Raw genomic sequence first — 24,925 nt, forward strand, 5'->3', positions numbered from 1 at the left:
TCCCATTGAAAGTCATGAGCAAAGCAACTTTAAAGAGGATTCCAATGATCTTCCTCCTTGTCAAGATCAAATTATTCCTTTAAATCCTCCACAAGATCCTTTTGTTCCTCCATCTCCTTGTCTTAATGCTCCATATACACTCCAAGATCTCATTTCTTGTGATGATCCCATTATTTCTCCCATTCCATCTCTTGAAGAGCCTATCATTGAACCATGTCCACTACACAATCCTAGTCCCCCTCATGATCCTAATCCCCCTCATGATTCTAATGTGTCAGTGCAAGATGTTCATGAACCCTCGACATGCATAATGGGTTCTTCCACTTTGGTGCAATCTGATCCACTTCAAGATCTCATTATTTCTCTCATATCATATCCACCTCATAATGGACTCGTGTCTTCTTCCCAAAGAAAAGAGTACCCTACAAGTCAAGATATTCATAAAGGCAAAGGAGTAGACCTTCATGAGAAAGAACCCCTCGATATCAAAGAAGATCTTAAGGGTTGTGTCTACACAACTCACTCTCAAGATGTTGGTATCCCTCCATCAAAATCAAAACATACACCTTCCCGATCATACCTTCCATCCATCTTAGGTCCTTATATCCCTTCATCCTCTATGCAAGGTCAGCAAAGGCACACATCCTTGAGTAAATTTCATTAATCCAAAATAACTCCATTTCATTCATATCCATCCATGCATTCCTTTCCTCCTCCAAGCAATTTGGATGCCAAGTATAAAAGTCATAAGTCTAGCAATCCACATGTATTCAAGGATCAACATGTCCAATATAATCAACATGTCAAAACAAAGAACAATATGATCTATAAAGAAAAAGAAATATCCAAAAGGCCACAAAGGCCCATTGAGCAAAATAAATCAAAGTCAAAATATATATGGGTTCCTAAATCCCTTGTGCAAGCAATGCACTACAAGGAACCACAAAAGCATGAAAAATCAAAAACCATGTGGATCTCTAAGTAGCTTCTTGAAGCACAAAAGGAAAAATCCAACTTGGCATCCAAAATTGCTATTCCTCCATCCAAACCTCTCAAATTTGTTCCTCCATCACCTCCTTCTTCCATTTTGGGTCCTTATATCCCAAAATCCCAAGCTATTCCTCCATATCCAAAACCCACTCTTCCTCCATCAATCCACCACCCATCAAGGTGTGTTCCAATGTTGATCTTGCCAACATTTCCATCCACTGAAGTCTAATTCTTCCAATACCCTATCCATTATCCAATGCATAGTTTTCATCCTTCGATCCCTTTGGTCCAATCCTTTGCATAAATCCTTGCCTTAGTTTCATCTTATTTTCCATGTCCTTATCCTACCGACGTCTTTGAGCATACTTTTAAAGGTCATGGTCCATTTTTTTTCAAGGCTACTATCCAAACAAAAAGACGCTTGAGTCCTTCTTCCATCCCCTATCATGTGTCCATCTTCTATTGAAAAAGTCAAAATACAAAAAAAAAGTGAAAAAAAAAAGACAAAAGAAAAAAATAAAGAAAAATAATTCGTCCACTGGTGAAAACCTGGCAAACAGGTGCCTTGGGCAAGTACCATGATGAAAACCTAGCAAATAGGCATCATGCGTAATCTATGAACTTCTTGCATACCATACTTGGGGCAGGTTTCCTCCTTCATATCCTATTGCCCTTCATTATCCTATCATACCATGTCATTACCTTTCATATCCTATTGTCCCTCATGTCTAGTTTCCCTTTCCACCTTTGATCTTGACAAGGCTGAGGATCGTCATGAGCATCATGCATCTTGTTTGTAGCTTTTAGTCTATCATAGCTTTTGGTCCTTATCCATTTGCTTATTATAACCTTTCATCCATATTCCCTGTCTTATTGCAACTTTCTACCACTATCCCGTATCCTATCCCAACCTTCAGTCCATGTCCCTTATCCATTCTTGGTCTTTCTTATCCTATCCATATCTTATCACTATCCATACACTCTTTCTATCCCTTGATCTTGATCTGACATAAGGACGTGAAATGCAAAACATGGTTTCAAAAACCTCTTGACATGTCCCTCATGCCATGTCACTGCTTTACATTATCATATCCAGTCTCTTGTCCCATTGTCTCCATAATAAAAGGCCTTTGTCTTCCCTCTATCCACCATCATTTCAGCAAGCCTATTTATTCACTTGTCATATTCCTTTCCTTGCTAGACACTGGGGGCAAAAATCATAAAAATTGAAAAATGTCCTAAAATAATCCAAAACATTCAAAAAATGTCTTGAAATAATCCAAAAAAATCAAATAATGTCCTAAAAAAAAAAAAGAATCCAAAAAAATCAAATAATGTCCTAAAAAACAATCCAAAAAAATCAAATAATGTCCTGAAAAAAATCCCTAAAAAGTCAAATAAAGTCTTGAAAAAAAACAAAACAAAATTTCAAAACATCAAAATCCAACAACAATTTCTTTGGCATTTTGCATTTTGTCCATAAATATCCCCTTTGTGCATAGACAGATCGCTGAGCATACCTCCAACGACACTCGCTTCAAACATTGTGCTTTAATGAAATCACACATTCACAGATGAACTTTTCAATCAAACCAGGCATTCAAACTGATCAAAATTGTCACATCAATCAAAATAGCATCAACATTACCATTGGTCCTTGGCACATTATCATGGGTCTTATACAGGGTGTGGTATGCTCGAAACCAGATTGTGTCCTGTCTTAGATGGGATACCGCATTCCCTGAAACCAGACAACATGATCACTCTTGTTTTTCACTTTTGACAATGACAATCAGATTGTTTGTTTGACTTGGTTGAATTTGTGCGTCTTATCTTTTTATTGATTTATCTTTGGCTTTGATCATGTTCCTATGTTGCTCAATGATGTCACTAAGTGATTTAGAGTAACCGGGATGGTTCATGGTCCCTTTTATTTTTTGTTGTGTTTGCTGTTTGTGGAATGTTTGTCACAAACTGGGGCAACTATATCATTGGGTGTCTGTGATAAGTACGTTCACTTTGTGAACACCGCACATACCTTGACCCTTGATGTATGCACCCTAGGATGATTCACTCATTCCTTGTGTGTGATGTGTCTGTCTTTTACGCAAAGGGATTGCATTATCACTCTGGCCTTCATTGCCATGTTGTGCCGCATCCATTTTGCCATATCAAATAAAGGTTCTCACCTACTTATGTGCATTTGTGAAAGCAAGTTTTCCTTCATCTCTAACTGTCCTCTGTCTAATTTCTGCTTACTAACATTTCTTTCATCAGTCTTGGTAGTCCGTTCGAACCTATCATCTTCTATCATTCTTATCGATCACTTGGCCTCTTTTCTGGATTTTTCCGGCCAATTCCTCAAGGGGGCATGCATATGTCATTATCATTGTCTAGGGCATTTTCATTATTGTTCTTTGAAACAATGCTTGAAATCGCATTGTCTCAAAGAGGGGCAAAATGTAGACGTCTAAAAATGGTCAACGCTTGCGGAGTCATGCTTTAACATTTGCGCATTGCCTTATTTTAGGCTTTTTGCGTCACATTAACATTTCTCCTATGTTGCACACTTGGTCTTTATCATTTGCAAGCATCGAGTCCTTCTTCTGCATTCTTCATTTATCTCGCTTTCGAATTTGGTCTTGTTGATAACAATCTTCAATCATGATTTTGGTCGATCTTATCCTGTCGCATCAATATGCATGCTCATTTGTTATATTTTGACATCGTCAATTCGATTTCATTCTGGACATCGTCAATCCTAATCGATGATAGAATTAGGGTTTTGTCCTCTTGTCAATCTCATCAATTTTGTGATCGATTTGTCATCGATCATTGTCCTCTTCAATCATGTCAATTTGGATCAATTAGTCATTGTTCCTCGTCAATTGGCGCCTATCAATTTCTCAACCAATATCAAATCATTTGTCAGCATTGGTCCTTTATCAAGTCAGAATCATGATCAAATCGATCCTACATCAATTATCTTTTGTCAAGACCTAATTGGCATCCTTGCATTTCTAATTCATCTTCTAAGGTTTTATGATTTATTCATTTAATCTTGTTTGTCATTCTCTCTAGGTTAAATAATTTATTTATCTATCCTAGGTCTTCTTGTCACAATTAAATGTTTATTTAATTGGCTAATTAATTCCTCCTCTTTTTGTAAATTAATTAATGAATGAAAAATTATTAATTAATTTACCTAATTTTCATCAATTTCTAATTTCCTAATTTCCTAATTTCCAAGTCATCATTTCTAACCTCATTTTCTAATTTCTTCTAATTTCTATTTCTATTTTTAAATTCTTGTCATAAATTCTTGCATAGCAATTTGTCATAAATTGTCATAAATTGTCATAACTCCTTGCATAGCAATTTGTCATACACTTGTCATAATTTTGCTATTCTTGATTTGAATTTCCATTCGAATCAATTTCATGCTAATCTTGTCTTTTCTCCAATTTATCTATAAATTGGATGAATTTCTTCAATCCCAGAATCAATCACGCTTCTAGTATTCTTACGTTGTCGTCTTGTCAATCCTGCTTTCATATTATGCTTATGCACTTGTAGGTGAGAACCACAAAACAAAGCAATTTGAAGGAGAAAGAAGGACAATGGAGAATCATGGAGAAGACATTCACACTTGCGATGGTTTGCATTTGAATTGAATGTTTTATTTTCATATCTCTATTGAATGTTTTTAGGTTTGTTATCATTGCAATTTATTTTTCGTGATTGAGCTAGTCTAAATTCCTATTTACTTTGATGATTTCCAGATTCCTATCTACAATTTCTTAAAACATATCCGAAATATAGCTTGATCCAATGATTGAAGTGAGAGATACATCCCCTACATAGAGACTGATTTTGATATATCAGAAAATTGGTATTTATAGGTTGCATTGAAACTTATAAACATTCTTCGTGCTAACTCTTTCACAATCCTCTAGGAAAAATAATCAATTGCTGCCTGAGTAAATGGTGAATCAATATTCCTCTTCCAAACTTTTGTTGGTTGACAAAATTTGTCCACTGATTGCTTTGCCTCTCCATTTTGGTTGTGCATTGTGTTGGCATATTTGATGTTTATGTTGTGATTGTCATTTATGGACACACACTTGTATTGAGATCCCCTTTATATGTATGAGCTAGAGCTCAACCGGTATTTGTTCCAACCGGTATGTTGTATTCTAGTCTTTAGACTATTAGTGATTTTGCAGAATGTGTTTCCCAGTCTGAAGCGGCATGTCGACCCCAAGCAGTTCGTAGATCTCAAGCGGTATGAGGAAGCAAAGCGGCATAACACATTCTTACTAGTCTTCATTTTTGTCAAACCGGCAATTGGTATTTTGTATGAACCGGCAATACTCTGTGATGAGTTACCAACTGACATTTTGTGATGAGTTACCAATCCAATGATTAATTGATGGTGCCGACACACTGATGGTGCTTTTTGTGTCGTGTTACTGAGTATGTCTAGATTCATTGAACCTAGGAAATTGTAATGTAATCCTATTGGACCGACATGAAATCAGATTCCTTTAAAAGGACATCATGTCTAGGGTTTTGGGTTGTTGCTGAAAGGGTTTATGTTGTGCTAGGGTTTAAGTTGATTGTTGAGTTGTTGAAAGAGAGATCTTATCTGAGAAGATCAAGTTGTAACTGAGAGAGAGATAAAGAAGACTGAAGTAATGCTGGAATGCATTAGCAGTGAACTATACTAGATCTAACCAAGCAGTCTGTGCTATTAAATAGATCAAAGATTACTCACATCTTTGACAAGTCTATAGCCCTTAACTGGGTAGGCCCAAAAGCCTATTATAAAATCCTCTAACAACGTAGTCTTTAATCGGACTTATCTCCTAACAGAGATTGAGATTCCTAACAAGATCTGTTCTGGTGAAGAACATTGTAAGACCTTAACCAGTCTAGTTTCTATTCTGCAGATAGTGACTTGTGAGTTCCATCTCACCGTAGTTTTTCCCATTTGGGTTTCCACATCAAATATCTTGTGTTCTAGTTGTATTGCTTTTGTGGGTGAATGCTTTACTTGCATTTTGGTTTGCATGTGTGATAATTGGTTTGTTTGTTAAACTATTTTACCAGTTTGTCTTCAGACTATTTAAGTGTTTTAGTGTAGAGATTTTTGGCATACTAATCCAACCCCCCTCTTAGTATTCATCAATTGGTATCAAAGCCTACCTTTCTATAAGTTTAACCAGTTGGAAAGAGACATGGGGGAATACACCTTGAGGGAACTTACTCAATGACTCACTCAGTCTGATCAAGCCTATGATGATCTTATGGTCAAATACAAGGCATCTCAAGCAAAAAGGAGAGAACATGCAGAGAAGTTGATGGAGCTATCTGAAAGTAGTTTTGAACATGAAGAAAATATGGAAGCTATGATTGCAGAAGTAAATAAGTTGAATGATTCAAACTCCAATCTAAGAAAGGTGTTCGAAGGACTGACTATCCAGTTTAGTCAAGAGCTTGAGAACTGGAGGAAAGCTAAAGATCTGGTAAAGGACAGAGATCATGAGATCTCCAAGTTGAAACAAGATATTAGTGCACTGACTGCTCGCCTTCATGAGAGCATAATGGAAAAACAAGGAGTACAAGATGAACTAAACATAACCATCTCTAAAAATGCAAGCCTAATGGAGTCAAATACTGCTATTTCCAAAGAACTCTCCGAGTCAAAGGAAATACTTGCTAACTTCAGCAAAAGTACTGTCAAGCTAGAGCAAAAGCTTGAGTCATCTAGATCAGTAAAGAATACCAATGGACTTGGTTTCTCTGGACATGAGGAAGGAGAATCCTCAGGAACAAATGTTGAAGCATCAAAGAAGCAACTAACACTAAAAGGAAAAGGTAAGCAAAAATTCAAACCTATTTGCTTTAACTATCTTAAAGAAGGACACACTGCCAATGTATGTAGGAGCAAAGCCTACAATAATTCTCCTTACTTTATCAACAATGTACCTAGATCCAATAAGTTCAATGGTCATTGTTATGCATGCAACAAGTTTGGGCATATAGAATATGAATGTAGGTCTATCATGAGCAATACTGGAAGATATCCTCAGAGGACCCAAGGAGCTGGTCTGGAATCTTTTGTGAACCGAAACCCTAACCAGTTTAATGCTTACAATTATCAATCAAGCAACAATGGTTATCAACTGACAATTGGATGGAGAGAAAACTATTGGATTTGTTATGGACATGGTCACACTACTACTATATATAGAAGGAAGAATGGAAACATGAACAATGGACCTTGGAGAGCACCTGGATTGGTTTGCTATCACTGCAACAAACCGGGTCACATTGCAAGATTCTACAGAAGCAAAAAGAGTATATCTGATGATATACTGGTCACTCAGAAAGGAGAAATTGATGTTGAAATAGTTCAAGTAGACATGAACAAAACCTGGAGGAAGAAAACAACAATGTTGGAAGAGGAACCAGTTTTTGCACCTAGTGTGGAAGTATCAGAACCGACAAACTAAGCTCCAAAGAGGCTTAGGGGGAGAAAATGGTGAAATGATTGTGAACCCCCAGTTACACCGGTAAAAGACCTTAACCGGTATCTAATACCTATTGCCTGGCAGAAGATCGAAAATGGTAAGAGAGGCAAATTAGGGTTTACACCCTAATAAAGGAGCATTAATGGTGGTAGGTGGGAGACATGTATAAAAGCATATTTCAAATCATTTCTCACTATTTGTTTTCGAGCAAAGAAAAGTTTTTCAAAGTGCAGAGCAAAGAAAAGGTAATTTGAGCTAAGATTTCAACAAATTGACAAGTCTTGAAGGAGATTCAAATCCAGTTTGCAAGCAGTCGTGGAGAACACAAAGCAGTGATTTAGCAACCGATAGAGAGTGGAGTGAAGCAAAATCAAGAAGCCCTAAATTTGCATTGTAAAGGTATTTTTTGTGTTCTTGAAATACTCAACAATGGCTTCCGTATCTCATACCAGTTCTAGTACATCCATTGAGTCAGAAAGCTTTATTCAAAGGAAGTCCAAATATAATGCATTATCACAAGTTCCGGCTGGAGTCATAGTTGAAGAGGGAATTTTAGATTATATTGATTGCAAAATAGAAGACCTAGGGTCTTTAACGATTCACACCCAATTAGGTTTATTTTGTGGCAAGGACAAGAAAATCAAGCCGGAGTTTAGTATCCTAGAGAAGAAGAAACTCCATAATGCAATATACATTTTGGAAGACTTTACGGAAGATCACATCAGGATCATCTTCAGTAGAGTCCATGGTGACAAGATGTACCTGGAGAGGATGCATGATATCATGCCTCAGGCAATTCATGCAGTCACCGGCTTCTGTAACATAGGGGAAGTGCCAGCCCTAAGAACGGTAAGCAAAACGGAAATGGCCAAGCTCACCGGTTCAACAAGTGACTCATGGGGTATGATAGTTAATCCTATCAAGGATGATCTAGTGAAATACGTGTGCATGGTGATAGGCTACAGAACATTCTCAGCCAGCAAGATTAATTCTATATTTGCTGAAGCGGTAAATGCCGCTTACCGGATGATTAAGGAAGACGCATCATTTGACCTATGCACCGGTATGTAGAGGCAACTCCTGTCTAACCTAAAGTCAATAAAATAGGATAATGCACTGAGATTCAAATTTGGAAAACTATTTGTTGGGTTGTTCTTCTATTTCCAAGGCTTCTTTCCTGGAGTAGGAGATGTCCAGTGGTCCCCTGACCAACCGGTAACCAAACAGATCAAGGAAAGCATTCAAGCTATTGGAACCGGTTACCCTGAGGTGCTGAACAAATATTTTGATGAGTTCAGAAGGAAGATGAGTCAAAGGGTAAGGATCTCAGGTGACATTGTTAAGAAATATGAAGATGACATCTATTTCACCATTCAAGTGGACAAATGCCTAATGGAGGCTATTGAGCCTAGAATGGAGGAAGTGGAACCAATGGGCTATGAGGTTATGTATGATATGCTAGAAGGGTATGCCTCAACCCTTATTGCCTTGCCTCTTGATCCTAAGGCTAAAAGGACCAAAACCTACTTCAAGAGGATTGCACCGGCTGAGGAACCATCTGTTAAGAAAGGAAAAGAACCGATACCAAAGAAAGCCAAGGCAGTGCCTGCAGCATTAGCACCGGCTACCACTACAACTCCAAGAGTGACCAAGCGGTCACTTGCAAAGAAGAAACCTAAAGTGGCATCGGTAAATTCTTTGAAAGAAAAAGGAAGACTAAGTCAAATGAACTAGACTCCGAAGAGACTGAGTCTGATGAAAAGCCAAAGAAGGCCAGACAGACAAAGAAAATGAAGAAGAATGAACCGGTAGCATCCGCACCGGTAAATATTGATATCTCCTCATACAAACCTTTGACACATTATCAAAGGACAATAAAGAATACTAGGAGAAAAGTACTTCATGATTTAGTAGATTATTATGATGATTTTAGTGATGAGAAGAAAGGGGAAGTATTACATGAAATCATTATTTATTTGTGTAAAAATGATCGGTTGCCATCAGAGATAAAATCTTAGACACTGGATTCTTTATATAAAGCATTAGATAATAAATGGCACATTTCCATTGAAAAAGAATAGGAGATTAGGGAGAAAGTCTTTGCACAGTACTTTCCCAACCTCTCAAATTTAGAATTATTTGATGTTTTGGATCAAAATAAAGGAAACTTCTTCATAAGGAGAAGAAGACTCTGGCTATTAGAGGGGAGAATTGATGATGTTGAAAAAGACACTCATCAGCATATGGGCTATGCTATCAATTCTCACAAGGCACAAATGGCCAACCTCCAAGCGGAAAAAGAACCGGTTGTATCCAAACCGGATGAAGTTTTTGATGAAGAAGGAAACTTGGTTGAAGAACCAATCAACACTATTGATGTCGATGCACTGGACATAGAAGATGTCACTCAAGACATACCTTCTGAAGGAACAAAACAGGGGCAACAAGACAAATAGGGCAGTGAGCAAGCCAAGGACGCACAGGAAGTGGCTGAGGAATAGACAGAGAAGAAGAAGAGGGATGAAGATGAGAAAAAGTGGAAAGAGGAAGATGAGAGGAAAAAGAAAGAAGAAGAGGACAAGGAAGAAAAGAAGAAGAAGGAAGAGGAAGAGAAGAAGAAGAAGGAAGAGGAACAAAAGAAGAAGAAGGAAGAGGAAGAGAAGAAGAAGAAGGAAGAGGAAGAAAAGAAGAAGAAGGAAGAGGAAGAAAAGAAAGAAGAGGAGAAGAAGAAGGAAGCAGAGAAAAAAAAGAAAGAAGAAGTAGACAAGGCAGCAGAAGCAATGAAGAGCACATAGATGGAGACTCCGAAGGCAATTGAGAGTCAAGCCAAAATGGCTAATATCTCTAGTCCTATCGATCTCCAGTCTACAAGTGAGTCGGAGCTTATGCAGAGCATCAAGGTTGCTCAAGAGCGCCTTGAAATCATACGAAGGAAAAATGAGCAAGACATAATTCAAGCGGTTGTAGACACCCTTACTGGTTTGATTCCGAGTACAAATCTTCCTAACACTGAATCATCACTAGCACAACTCAAACTACTATGTACTGTAGTGGATGATCAGGTGCAGAGTTTGGAAGAAGTAGCTGAGGCAAATGTCAAGAAAGAGCATCAAAAGGCTCTTAACATTGCTCTGGTGAAAAAGTTGAATGAGCTCCGATCTGAAATTCTAAAAGACCAAAAGGATATAAGGGATGCTTTGGATGAGGGAAACTTGCTACTAAGCAAAATCTATCAACCCCATCTATTTTGTGCTGATGTGCTAACTCAGAAGAAAAAGCTTCAAACAGACTTACAATCCTACTTGAGCACATTTAAGACACCCTATGATTCCTTTGCAACTTATGGGCAAACCGTTCATTGGTTCCAGATCTAGTTAGCCAAAATGGAGCAAGAGATCAGTACATGATCTAGGGATTTGTAGGAGCTACAACTGGTTTTACTTCCATGTCTGCAAATTATTCAAAAGTGTTATCTGAACCTGGATGCCTTGACAGTTACGTAGGAGCTAAGCATAGTTGATGCCATGGAGGAACAAGTATCCCAGATGCAAATAGAGAAAGAAGTGGCCACCTCCCTACTTGAGTCCTAGTCATAAACTTTTATTATTTCAATATCAAATGGAAATAGGGTTGTTCAGCGGTACTTTATCATTGTTGGCAAAGGGGGAGAAGTACTCTATCTATTTTGCAGACAAATAGGGAGAAGTATCCAGTTTTAAAATTTTGATATATGTTTTGATATATGCTATATGCTCTGATATCTCATTGTTTATGTTTTTTATGCAAAATTTCTATACATTGCATTGATTAAGGGATAGTGTATATGCCTAGGGGGGGCAATTTTGTTAAAGGCATGTTTTTGTTGTAAAACACTTAGATGTCAAAAATTTATTTTCCTAAGTGTTGCCATCAATGCCAAAGGGTGAGATTGTTGGCATTTTTGATGTTTATGTTGTGATTGTCATTGATGGACATACACTTGTATTGAGATCCCCTTTATATGTATGAGCTAGAGCTCAACCGGTATTTGTTCCAACCGGTACGTTGTATTCTAGTGTTTAGACTATTGGTGATTTTGCATAATGTGTTTCCTGATTTGAAGCTGCATGTCGACTCCAAGTGGTTCATAGATCTCAAGCAGTATGAGGAAGCAAAGCGGCATAACACATTCTTACCAGTCTTCATTTTTGTCAAACCGAAAACCGGTATTTTGTATGAACCGGCAATACTCTGTGATGAGTTACTAACTGGCATTTTGTGATGAGTTACCAATCCACCGATTAATTAACGGTGCCGACACACTGATGGTGCTTTTTGTGTCGTGTTACTAAGTATGTCTAGATTCATTGAACATAGGAAATTGTAATGTAATCCTATTGGACCGACATGAAATCAGATTCCTTTAAAAGGACATCATGTCTAGGGTTTTAGGTTGTTGCTGAAAGGGTTTATGTTATGCTAGGGTTTAAGGTGATTGTTGAGTTGTTGAAAGAGCGATCTTATCTAAGAAGATCAAGTTGTAACTAAGAGAGAGATAGAGAAGACTGAAGTAATGCTGGAATGCATTAGCAGTGAACTATACTAGATCTAACCAAGCAGTCTGTGCTATTAGATAGATTAAACACTTGTTGATTGCTCACATCTTTGACAAGTCTATAGCCCTTAATCGGGTAGGCCCAAAAGCCTATTGTAAAATCCTCTAACAAGGTGGTTCACTTCTGTGAATCTAAAATAGTCTTTAATCGGACTTATCTCCTAACAGAGATTGAGATTCCTAACAGGATCTGTTTTGGTAGAGAACATTGTAAGACCTTAACCAGTCTGGTTTCTATTCTGCAGATAGTGACTTGTGAGTTCCATCTCGCCGTGGTTTTTCCCATCTAGGTTTCTACATCAAATATCTTGTGTTATGGTTGTATTGCTTTTGTGGGTGAATGCTTTACTTGCATTTTGGTTTGCATGTGTGATAACCGGTCTGTCTGTTAAATTGTTTTACCAGTTTTTCTTCAAATTGTTTAAGTGTTTTAGTGCAGAGAGTTTTGCCATACTAATTCACCCCCCCCCCCCCTCTTAGTATTCATCATGTTGAACCTTTGAACTTCATTAAACATGTTTAACATCCCTGAACTATTTGGACTAAGTTCAAACGGTTCACAACCTAGAGAAAGAGGATATGAAACATCACCTGCGACCATGAAGTAGAACTGCTACAAAAAACTTAGGTGAGCTTTAGTCTGAAAATCTCTTAGACACCACTTAGAACCTATAGAACCTAAATGAACACTATGAACTCTGTTCAAAATGGTTCAAGGGGTTCATGAGGTTCAGCAGATCATTGAAACTTAACACTAAGGATCTAGAAACAATTTACAAGTGGATTAGGGATTGAGCCAACGTATTTTAAACAAGATAAGGACTCAACTAAAAATTTTGCAAGGCGACTCACTCTTGTTATGAGGGACTAATGACAAGATAAAATTGGCTCTGACTAGGGACTAGGACTGTAAAGGAATAGGAGAATCCAGAATGTCTTCGGAAGTGATCAGTGCCTAGCCATTGGGCAACAGAGTCAAGAAAAACAAAGTACAGGGAGCTTCTTGCAGAGGGCGGAGACAACAAGGAAAAACTAACAAGCCAAAACCCAAACTAAACCAAGGCTAAAAATCAAGACAAGCTACACCTAGATCACACCAAAAATATTATTTACAAAAATATATAGGTAGGAAAATCCCACCATGATAACTGGAGCCAAGAACTTCTTACACAAAACCATCCATCGGTTGGGAGAAAAAGGAGCCTTTTCTGAAAAATGGCTTGTGTTCAAATGAAGCAACCCAAAACCATGCTCTTCTGGTAACTTCTTCAATGTTGAACACCAAACTAACAATATGCAGGAACTTTGTGAACACACATTCATGCCCAAAAAGCAATGTTTCATCATGAACTTCTGAATTTTATGGAAATATCTGCACAGTACTTCTCAAATAATGTTCTATTTCTGGCTGAAAGAAGTAATGCTCAGAAATTCCTAGGGAAAAGGCTGCATCATTCTCACAATCACCACTATTAAGACCATCATTCTTAAAATAATTTTCAGCATTTGAACTAATCTCATAATAGAGAGACACTTCATCATACATGGGGTCCAACTTAGCTAAAACAACTTCAACATCTTTTACTGAAATTAAATCTGCAAATTCCCTATCCAAACTTAATGCATGAAATGAATTAATACCTGAATCCTTCTCCTTGAAATCCCCTTCTTCAATGGATGACAAGAATTCCTCTATGATCTCTTCTTCACAAAAAGAAGTACTATCCAAATAGGTCGACAGTTCTTGGGACTGCAACTCTTCATTAGGAAGACATAATATTGCTTTACTGTCAAAATGAAATGATTCTATGAAGGACTCATCACAAGATTTTAAACATAAAGAATCATTTTCATCAATTTCATGTATAAGTTTGAAAGCTTCATACTCTGGTTGCATGTAAAACTGAAAATTTTCATCCTTTATACTTTTTGGAACAAGATAACTTTCCATACTATCAAAACTGAAAGTTTCTATTTCTGGGTAAGAGAAAGACCTCAAAAAACCTATTTCATTCAAGCCCATAGGTTCTCCAATGTTGTCTTGATTATTCTCACTTACCATTGTTTGACTTTCGTGAGATTGAACTATTTCTTGTTGAACTTCTCGCTCATTCATGACAAGGTAAGTGTAGGAGTGAGATGAAACTAATATGACTGGAGCCTCATCATCATCAAATTTTAATTCTTCTTTCAATTGGGATACCCTTTTTTCATATTCATGCAGCAACCATGTCTTTTCTTTCAGCTCTTTCAACTTGTGAAATCTAACACAAAGACTTCTCTATAGAAGAGTGGATGCATGATCATCTTCCACACTTATATTATTTCTAACAGCACAAGAAATAATTTCTTTGTAATGCTCCAAGAAGTCATGCAATATTTTATCATCTATTGCAATAATTTCCAAGATCGAAGGATCTGGTCTTTTCCCTTTTCTCATTGCTCTTGCCTTGAGCATGATGTTTATATACAGATTTGCCAATCTCCTACATAGAGATAAATATAAAAATCTAAGAAAACAAAATGCACTAATCTTTGATTTCAAATCCCCAACAGAGTCACCAAAAATCTGTTAGTGAACAGATTTTGTCTTTCTTTTAATTAGATTGATTCACAACTCCGTTACCCTCTTTGAAAGACAAAACTTCAACTAAACAGTTGGGTAAGTGTGACATACATCACTTCCCTCTGAATTTTAGACAGGTACAACTCCCTCCATTAGTTATTCAGGGAATAATCTAACTAAATAAACTGATATGCTTTTAACCTGAAAGCACGTAAGGCTACCTACTTCATTCTTAGATGAGAGGCTAATAGTTTACAATCTTCAAGATGTTTCACCACGAGAATCAGAAATAATTGAAACAAAGTTCAATAAATCTGACTCAACACTTCATAAAATAAACAAGAACAATAAAGTTCCTCTTCAAACATATACCCTTTTAAACAAAACAGAAAGAAGCCCCAGATTAATAACAACATTCACCATCAGAAAGATATTCATAGACATTTTGATTAGATTAGTATTTGCAAAGAAACACTACTTCACAGATTCAAACACAAAGATTTTCCACCTCAAAATGCATATGATCTTTATTTGTATATTCCATGCAACAAAGACATAAGATACACGCATAAGTTCTTTCCAATTTCAAATTCTAGAAAAACCCGATCACTTCTTTCAAGCAAAACAAAATTTTCTAAAATCTAAGTCTATCTCTAACTGTTCTAACCCCCTCTCTATCTCTTTCTTTGCATATTTATGCTTCTTTTCCTCTCAGTGAGACACTTTTAGTTCCAAAAACTGAATCCTGGCATATCATATGCTGACAGCTAGATATAAATAATTGTCTTCATTCTTTCAACACTTTCTTGGCTTCAACGTAATATTTAATCATAATGTTTTAATCTAAAAACATTATAACTTAAAATACATAAGTTTTATGAATTAATTATGGGCTCCATCATTACAAATATAAGTCGTGCCTTGTTAATAATTGAAAACAAGAAACTCGATTACTGTTGGTCACTTTGGACAGACCCTCACTTAGTCAACCATATCTTTTGAAGGAGACATAATTCGGTTAATCGCTCCAGTGGAAATGTGCGCAACTTGTTTGTGCACAATATATTCAAAAATGGGAAAACTCCAACAGTGGAATGAAAAGATATGCCCCCCGAGACATCACGGTTTTTCTGTCACAAAAATTAGAAAATGTTCTTTGTTCTAGACTTGTATTCTGTTAAGTGTATCTTGCAGACCAGGTTGAATTTCCACAATTCCTTTGGTGAGAACTTATAAAAATAGGTTTCATAAAAGATATCCAAAATCTATCTTGATCTAATGATTTAAGTGAGAGATATATCCCCCACACAGAGACTGATTTTGATATCTTAGAAAATTGGTATTTACAGGTTGCATTGAAATTTATAAACATTCTTTGTGCTAACTCTTTCACAATCCTCTAGGAAAAATAATCAATTGCTGCCTGAGTAAATGGTGAATCAATATTCCTCTTCCAAACTTTTGTTGGTTGACCAAATTTGTCCACTGATTGCTTTGCCTCTCCATTTTGGTTGTGCATTGAACCTTTGAACTTCATTGAACATGTTGAACATCCCTGAACTATTTGAACTAAGTTCAAATGGTTCACAGCCCAGAGAAAGAAGATATGAAACATCACCCGCAACCGTGAAGTAGAACTGCTGCAAAAAACTTGGATGAGAGTTATTCTAAAAATATCTTAGACACCACTTGAACCTATGGAACCTAAATGAACACTATGAACTCTATTCAAAATGGTTCAAGGGGTTCATGAGGTTCAACAGACCATTGAAACTTAACGCTAAGGATCTAGAAACAATTTACAAGTGAATTAGGGATTGAACCAACGTATTTTAAACAAGACAAGGAATCAACTAAAAATTTTGCAAGGCAAATCACTCTTGTTATGAGGGATGAATGACAAGATAACACCAAGAGAGGAAACTTGGAGGTGGTGGCTGTATGCCACCTAGAGCCAAAGTAACATGAGCAGTAGAAGGCCACCCTGACGCAGAGCCATGACATGGAGGAGAAGCTGTGTGGAGCCTCCACAAATCATCTCTCCCACTAGAGGAGCGATGAGGAGCCTGGGACCATGGGGTCTGAGAGTGTCAAGCCAAGGAACTATGATCACAATGGCAGCCATAGGGCAGAGTGTGGTCGATAGAAACAAAATATGGTGACACTCTAGTAACCGCACAAGGGGCATTGCCCCAGTGCTGAAGGAGCTCTTGTAAGTGGCCCACCTCAAGAGCCACTTTATCTAGTTGTACATGAATCTGCATTAATACATTATTACAAATGGAAGCTTTAGCTTAAAGCGAGACATTAATATCCAAAGAGTTGTGAGTAAACAAAACTGCATTTCTATCTTTCCAAAGAGTAAATAGGATCTCCATTCTGAAAGCATACCATATCTAGGAAAACTTGAAGGGGATTCTAGGAGAATCTCCCATAAGAGCCATATCTCAAGAAAAAAGCTCAGGCTGAAAAGGCCGAAAGAAATCATGAATCCAGCTCCAATATTGATGAGCTCTTCTACAGAACCAAAAAATATGCATAAAAGTTTATGGGTGACCACAAAAAGGGCACCGGGGATTTGGAACCGCCAAATGCTTAAGTATAGAACCCAAAGGCAACCCTTGAAAAAGTACACACCAAGAAAAGTGTGCAATCTTGGGTTCAGGGGTGCACCAGACAACAAGAAACCTAAGTCTCCAAGATTTCTGAGAAGACTGCAAGTGCCATCGCTGGTTAAGAATATGGAATATGATAATATGATAAAACTATAAGCATCCGGTCAACTACTGAGAGGGGGGCATGAATCAAAAGATAAAAAAAAAAAAAAACTTTCACCAAGCTTAATCCCAACTAACAAACAACTTGCTAAACTAACCGGTTTAGTCACTGTATCAAAAACTGCAACTGCACTATCAAACTTTACTGGTTGACTAAAACATCAATGATACATGGCAACAAATTTGAAACTCACATACCATTTAACCAAAACATTAAACCACTTTACTAACATCAGCAATAGCTCATTTTAGATCACTTTTGGTCATCTAAAAATATCTAAGTGGCTTTACTAGTTAATCATATCAACCATATCAAAACATATCCACAAAATCATTCACCACTTCACACAATGATTTTTCACGTGGAAACCCAAATAGAAAAAACCATGGTGGGGGTGAATACCCACAACTATTTTGAACTCTTCTAAAGTTTGCCCTATTAGGAGCCAAGCCTTGTTAGAATCTTATAAAATAGTCTCTTGTTAAGAACACATCTAGTTAGGGACCACCCAATTAAAGGATTGACTACAATACCTTGTTAAAGGCAATACCCTGTTAGGAGTAACCTCAGTAAAGGATTTCAAATCCAAGCTAATGGATCACCTAGTTAGAGGATTTAAACAACACCAAGCCTGTTAAAGCTTACCCGGTTAAGGGATTTAACTATTGTAATGGTTAGAGAACAACAAGGTCTTTGTTGATCTAGTAATAGCACTATCTTGCTTTGTCAGATCCTTTTCTGCTCCTATCTACCTTCACAACCTTCTACAGACACTCCTTCTAGTTTGACAACAATCACACTACCATACTTAACCAAATTGCCAACACAATTAAAAACAACTTTGTCAGCCTCAAATAAAAATACAATAGGTCGATAACACAACACAAAACCTACAAATCTCATACAAATTACAAACATATCGGTTCAATCATAACCGTTCGATTACATAGAAATCAACTACACATTGTTCAAGACAACATGAACTACTCTCAGATCAACACACATTGGATCCTATAGCTCTTCACACATTTTCCACTTCATGCTATGCATTTACTCATTCTCTAGATAAACGGTTATCTTCATGCGCCAAAACCATTTTGAAACTCATCACATGCATCATCCATATGTGGTATCTTCATCTTCGATCATCATTCGGTCAAAGATCAACACAACTGATTCACCAAGCTCAATAGGTTAGGGTTACTAGTTGATCACTCTGCTTGAATAACAATACCAATACCGGTTGTCTTCACTACTTTACTATTGGTTGTATCACTGCATCACTACTAGTTGCAATACAACTCCAATACCGGTTGCTATTGACATCAATGAAAACTCTATACTTTATTAATGCATTATTCATGCAATACCAACAATCTCCCCCTTTGGCATTGTTGGCAATACAAATATCAATACCCTTTGATTATGATGATTGAGAGTAAAACACATACACATGTATGGGAATCCTAGTTTACATTTTTCATATAATCTCCTTCAACTTTATCTTAATGTCTTCAACTAGTAACTGGCTATTCAATCATATAAAGTTCTTCTCTCCCTTTAACAACAATGCCAAAGTGAAGGTTAACCATTCCATGCTTCATTGATCTGCAACTAGCTGCTCCCCCTATGGAGTAGCTCCACTCTACACCAATCCTACTTCAAGATCTTTAATAAGCTCCAGGACTGATGTCTTTCACATCTTCTTAATTGACCTCATGTAGGGGTACAACCCCTAACTTACCTCTAAGATACTCAAATGTAGCCTTAGGTAGAGGTTTAGTAAAGATATTCGCTAGTTATTCCTTAGTAGATACATGCTCTAGTGACACATCTTTACTTTGCACTTTCTCTCTCAAGAAATGATACTTCAGCTCAATATGCTTTGTCCTGGCATGCAACACTAGGTTCTTAGAAATGTTTATCACACTGGTGTTATCATAGAAAATCCTTACCAGTTCTGAAATCTTCAACTTGAAACCTTCCAAAATGTGTTTCATCCAGAATGCTTGGGTACAATTCATATATGTTGCAACATATTCAACTTCTGCAGTTGATTGTGAGATACGACTTTGTTTCTTGCTGCTCTAGGGCACTAGTATTTCTCCAAGAAAGAATGCTCCTATGGTTGTACTCTTCTTGTCATCAACATTGCCTGCCTAGTCTGCATCTATATAGACTTTTAATTCAAACTCTCTTGCATATGGATACCATAATCCATAATCAATTGTGCCTTTCAAATATCTAAAAATTCTTTTGGTTGCTACCATGTGTCTTTCCTTCGGGCTTTTCTAAATCTTGCAACCAATCCTACTGCATGAGCAATGTCCAATCTACTATGGACAACATAATGTAGTTTACCTATCATTGACTTGTACTTCTTTTAATCCACTAATGCAGAATCATCCTCCTTAGACAATTTACAACCTGTAACCATTGGTGTTCCAACTGGTTTACTATCTCCCATTCCAAATGTCTTCAATACTTCTTTCACATACTTGAACTGTATTATGAAAATACCTTCCTTCGACTGTTGGATTTGCAGACCTATGGAAATTTTTATTTCACCTACAAGTGACATCTCAAACTCATTCTTCATCTCATAAATAAAGTCATGACACATATCATCATTTCCCCCAAAAATGATATCATCAACAAATACCTCACTTACTAGTATCTTATCTCCTTCTGACTTGAGATATATGTTACTGTCTTCACCAGTTCTCTGAAAACCTATCTTCACCAAGTGAGAGTGAAATATTTCATACCATGCTCTAGGTGCTTGCTTCACTCCATATAATGCCTTATCTAATTTGCACACCATGTCCTTTTCTACAATTAAAGCATAACCATCTAGTTGTCCAATGTAGACTTCCTCTTCCAATATTTTATTTAGGAATGTTGACTTAACATCCATCTGATATAATTTAAATCCTTTGTATGCTTCAAATGCAAGTAGAGTCCTTACTACTTCCAATCTTGCAACTGATGCAACTGTCTCACCATAGTCTTCACCTTCTTCTTGTGCATAACCTTTGCATACCATTATGGCTTTATTTCTGACTACTACTCCATCCTCATTCAATTATTCCTGAATACGCATTTTGTACCTATTACATTCTTGTTCTCCGGTTTGGGTACCAATGACCAAGTATTGTTCTTCTCTATCTAGTCAAGTTCTTCTTCGATTGCCTTGATCCAATCTTCATCTGCAAATGCTTCCTTTGTAGTTCTAGGCTCAATGGTGGAAAACATACAAGAGTTCTCTCTAAGCCTTGTTCTTGTTAGCACACTTGCATTGATGTCTCCAATAATCTGATCGGGGCTATTATTGAGTCTAACATACCTTGGAATGACATGATCTTGATTTCCAAGTTCTTCTTCTTCTTCTTCACTTTCTTCTTCTTCTACTGGACCTCCCTGTTCCGGTTGAACTGGGGCTACCCTGTTCTATTATCCAACTTATGGCTTTGCCGGTTCTGGTTCCAAAAATAATGTGTAAGGTTCTTCTCCTTCATTCTCTTTACTGGTTTCTCCTGATTTCTCAAGAAACTCATCAACTCAGACATTTACACTTTCAATGATCTTCTTGGTCCAGTTGTTGTAACACTTATAAGCTTTTCTCTTGGTGGAGTAACCAAAAAATATGCCTCCATCACTCTTGGCATCAAACTTACCAACATAATCACCTCTCTTGATAAAACATCTGCTACCAAAATTTTTAAAGTAACTAAAATTAGGTGATATACCATACGAATACTCATAAGGAGTTTTATCCTTACCTCTTTTAAACATTATCCAATTCATTGTGTAAACGGTTGTGCTGAAAGCTTCTCTCCAGAATGTCTTAGCTACACCTCCTTGAATTAGCATAGTCCTAGCAGCTTCAACAACTAACAGTTTGTTCCTTTCTGCAATACCATTCTGATGAAGTGTCCTAGGTGTAGAAAGTTGCCTCTTAATTCCATTATCTCCACAGTATCTAGTGAATTCCTTTGAAGTAAATTCACCACCTTGATCAGATATTAAGCAGTTTATCTTCTTTCCACTTTCATTTTCAACTAAGGCTCTGAATGCCTTAAACTTGCTAAATTCTTTTGTCTTATCTTTCAAGAATGTGACCCACATCATCTTTGAGCAGTCATCAGTAAAAATCATGGAGTATCAATCACCTTGAATACTCCTAGTCCTCATTGGTCCATAAAGGTCGATATGAACCAAATATAGCAAATGTTCTACTGGGAAATATTTTCCCTTGAAGGTTGAGGATGTCATCTTCCCTAACTGACATTCCTTGCACAAAGCATTCACCGGTTTGTCCACCTATGGAAAACCTCTTACTGATTTGGACTTACTAACTTTTACAATGTTATCAAAATTTACATGTGATCATCTCCAATGCCAAACCCAGCTATCTTTTGCATTTGCAATTAAAAAAATGTTGACTTTAGAACTTAAATGAAACAAGTTACCTCTAGTTTATTTGTCGGTTGCAATCATTTCACCTTTGCTTCCATGAATCTTGCTAACTCAATTCTTGAATTCCAGTGGGTAACCTTTGTCATTGAGCTGAGCAACACTCAAAATATTGTGTTTTAGTCCTTCAACTCAGTAGACATCATCTACACATCTTTTACCATTCAAAGAGATGGATCCTTTTCCTTTCACCATGCAGAATGAGTCATTCCCAAATCTCTCAACACCTCCATTAAACTCTCTCAAAGTAAGAAACTTACTCTAATCACCAGTCATGTGGTGTAAACAACCATTGTCTATAATCCAGTCATCAGAACTATCCATGTGAGAGACTAATGCCTTCTGATATGATGTCTCTTCTTTAATAGAAACAAAGACAATGTCCTCATTTGCATCTTCCTCATATTACTCATGTAATTCCTCCATCCACTGCAATGAGACAATCTCTTTTACCTTTTCCTTTATACTTCTTATACTTCTCTTGTTTTTTCTCATTATCTCCATTAGGATAGTTAGTAGTAATATGTCTAATCCAGTTACATGCAAAACACTTAAAAGGTAATTTACCTCTGTACTTACCGATACCTATGGGTAACTGCTTGGCCAGCAATGCTTCAAGCTCAATCAGACTGTCTTCATCATCTACCTCTCTGTTGGATCTAGACTCATCACTGTGACTCATTTCTCTGCTTTTCCCTACCGGTGGGGTTGAAACTAAAGCTCTAAATACAAATTCTGATCTTTGAACACTTCCATCAAAACCATTTAATTCAAATGTAGTTAATTTACCAATGATGGAGTCAAGAGTTACCTTTGTTTTATCAATAGACTTGAGTTCCTGAATGGCTGCAACTTTAATAGCGTAGACCAGTAGAAGGGTTCTCAACACCATTCTAACCACTATGGTATCCTCCACTATACCTCCACCACTTTTGATCTCTCCAACTATCTCCTTGATCCTTTGACCATACTGTTGAATGTTTTCTCCTTCAGCCATCCGCATATCATCAAATTTACCTCTCAGACTCTCTTCTTTGGCAATCTTCACATGCTCATCACCGCTATAGATATCTTTGAGTTTCTTCCACACTTCATATGTAGTCTCTAGTCCATGAACATCAACATATTCTGAATTGGACAGGCAACTGATAATGGCCTCCAATGCTTGATTGTTCTCATGTTGCTCCTTATTTTGATCATCAGGCAAAATCCCACTAGGCAAGTTATATTTAGTAACAACATGATCCCAATATTGACTTCCTAAGCTCTTGATATAGATCTTCATCCTATCACTTCAGATTCTGTAGTTTTCCCTATTGAACTTTGGACCATCTTTCTTCATCATGTTCTCCTAGATCTTTTCCTCAATCTATTAGGCTTAAACACAAGAGGACATGAAATGCTCTTATACCAATTGATAATATGATAAAACTATAAGGATCGGGTCAACTACTGAGAAGGGGGTGAATTAGTAGATAGAAAACAAACTAAACTTTCACCAAACTTAATCCCAATTCAAAAACAACTTGCTAAACTAACTAGTTTAGTCACTATATCAAAAATTGCAACTGCACTGTCAAACTTTACCGGTTGACCAAAACATCAATGATACAATGCAATAGATCTAAAACTCACATACAATTTAACCAAAACATTAAACCACTTTACTAACATTAGTAATAGCTCATTTCATATCACTTCCAATCATCTAAACGCATCTAAGTGTCTTTACTAGTTAATCATATCAACCATATCAAAACATATCCCCAAAATCATTCACCACTTGACACAATAATTTTTCACATGGAAACCCAAATGGGAAAAACCACGATGGGGATGAATACCCACAAGTATTTTGAACTCTTCTGAAGTTCACCCTATTAGGAGCCAATCCTTGTTAGAAGCTTATACAATAATGTCCTATTAAGAACATATTCGGTTAGGGACCACCCAATTAAGGCATTGACTACAATACCCTATTAGGAGTAACCTTGGTAGAAGATTTCAAATCCAAGCTAATGGATCACCTATTTAGAGGATTTAAACAACACCAAGCCTATTAAAGCTTACTCGGTTAAGGGATTTAACTTTTGTAATGGTTATAGAACAACATGGTCTTTACTGATCTGGTAATAGCACTATCTTTCTTTATCAGATCCTTTTCTTCTCCTATCTACCTTCACAACATTCTGCAGACACTCCTTTTGGTTCGACAATAATCACACTACCACACTTAACCAAACTGCCAACACAATTACAAACAACTTCATCAACCTTAAATACAAATACAATAGGTCAGTACCACAACACAAAACCTACAAATCTCATAGAGATTACAAACATATCAGTCCAATCATAACCATTGGATTACATACCAATCAACTACACATTATTCAAGACAATATGAACCACTCTTGGATCACCGCACATTCGGTCCTGTAGCTCATCATGTGTTTTCCACTTCATGATATGGATTTGCTCATTCCCAAGATAAACGATTATCTTCACGCACCAAAACCACTTTGAAACTCATCACGCACATCATGCATACATGGTATCTTTGTCTCTGATCATCATTATGTCAAAGATCATCACAGTTGATTCACCAAGCTCCATCGGTTAGGGTTCTGCCTGTCAACTAGTTAGGGTTATCGGTTGATCACTATGTTTTAATAACAATACCAATACCAGTTGTCTTCACTGCTTTACTACTGGTTGCATTATTGTATCACTACCGGTTGCAATACAACTCCAATACCAATTGCTATTGACATCAATGACAACACTATACTTCATTAATGCAATCTTCATGCAATGCCAACAGACCATAGGAAAATGAGGAACCAACCAAAGATAACGCATTTTGGGTTTGTAGCTGGTGAAAGGAGTCCAAGGATACCACTTCCAATCCTTCCACCAAGGTCTGATGGACTAAATGCCAAGCTTATGTAACAAATTTGAGCGTAAGGATGAAACCAGAAGGTC

The sequence above is a fragment of the Cryptomeria japonica genome, chromosome 5 (assembly GCF_030272615.1).
Source record: "Cryptomeria japonica chromosome 5, Sugi_1.0, whole genome shotgun sequence".
Classification (NCBI taxonomy): Eukaryota; Viridiplantae; Streptophyta; class Pinopsida; order Cupressales; family Cupressaceae; genus Cryptomeria; species Cryptomeria japonica.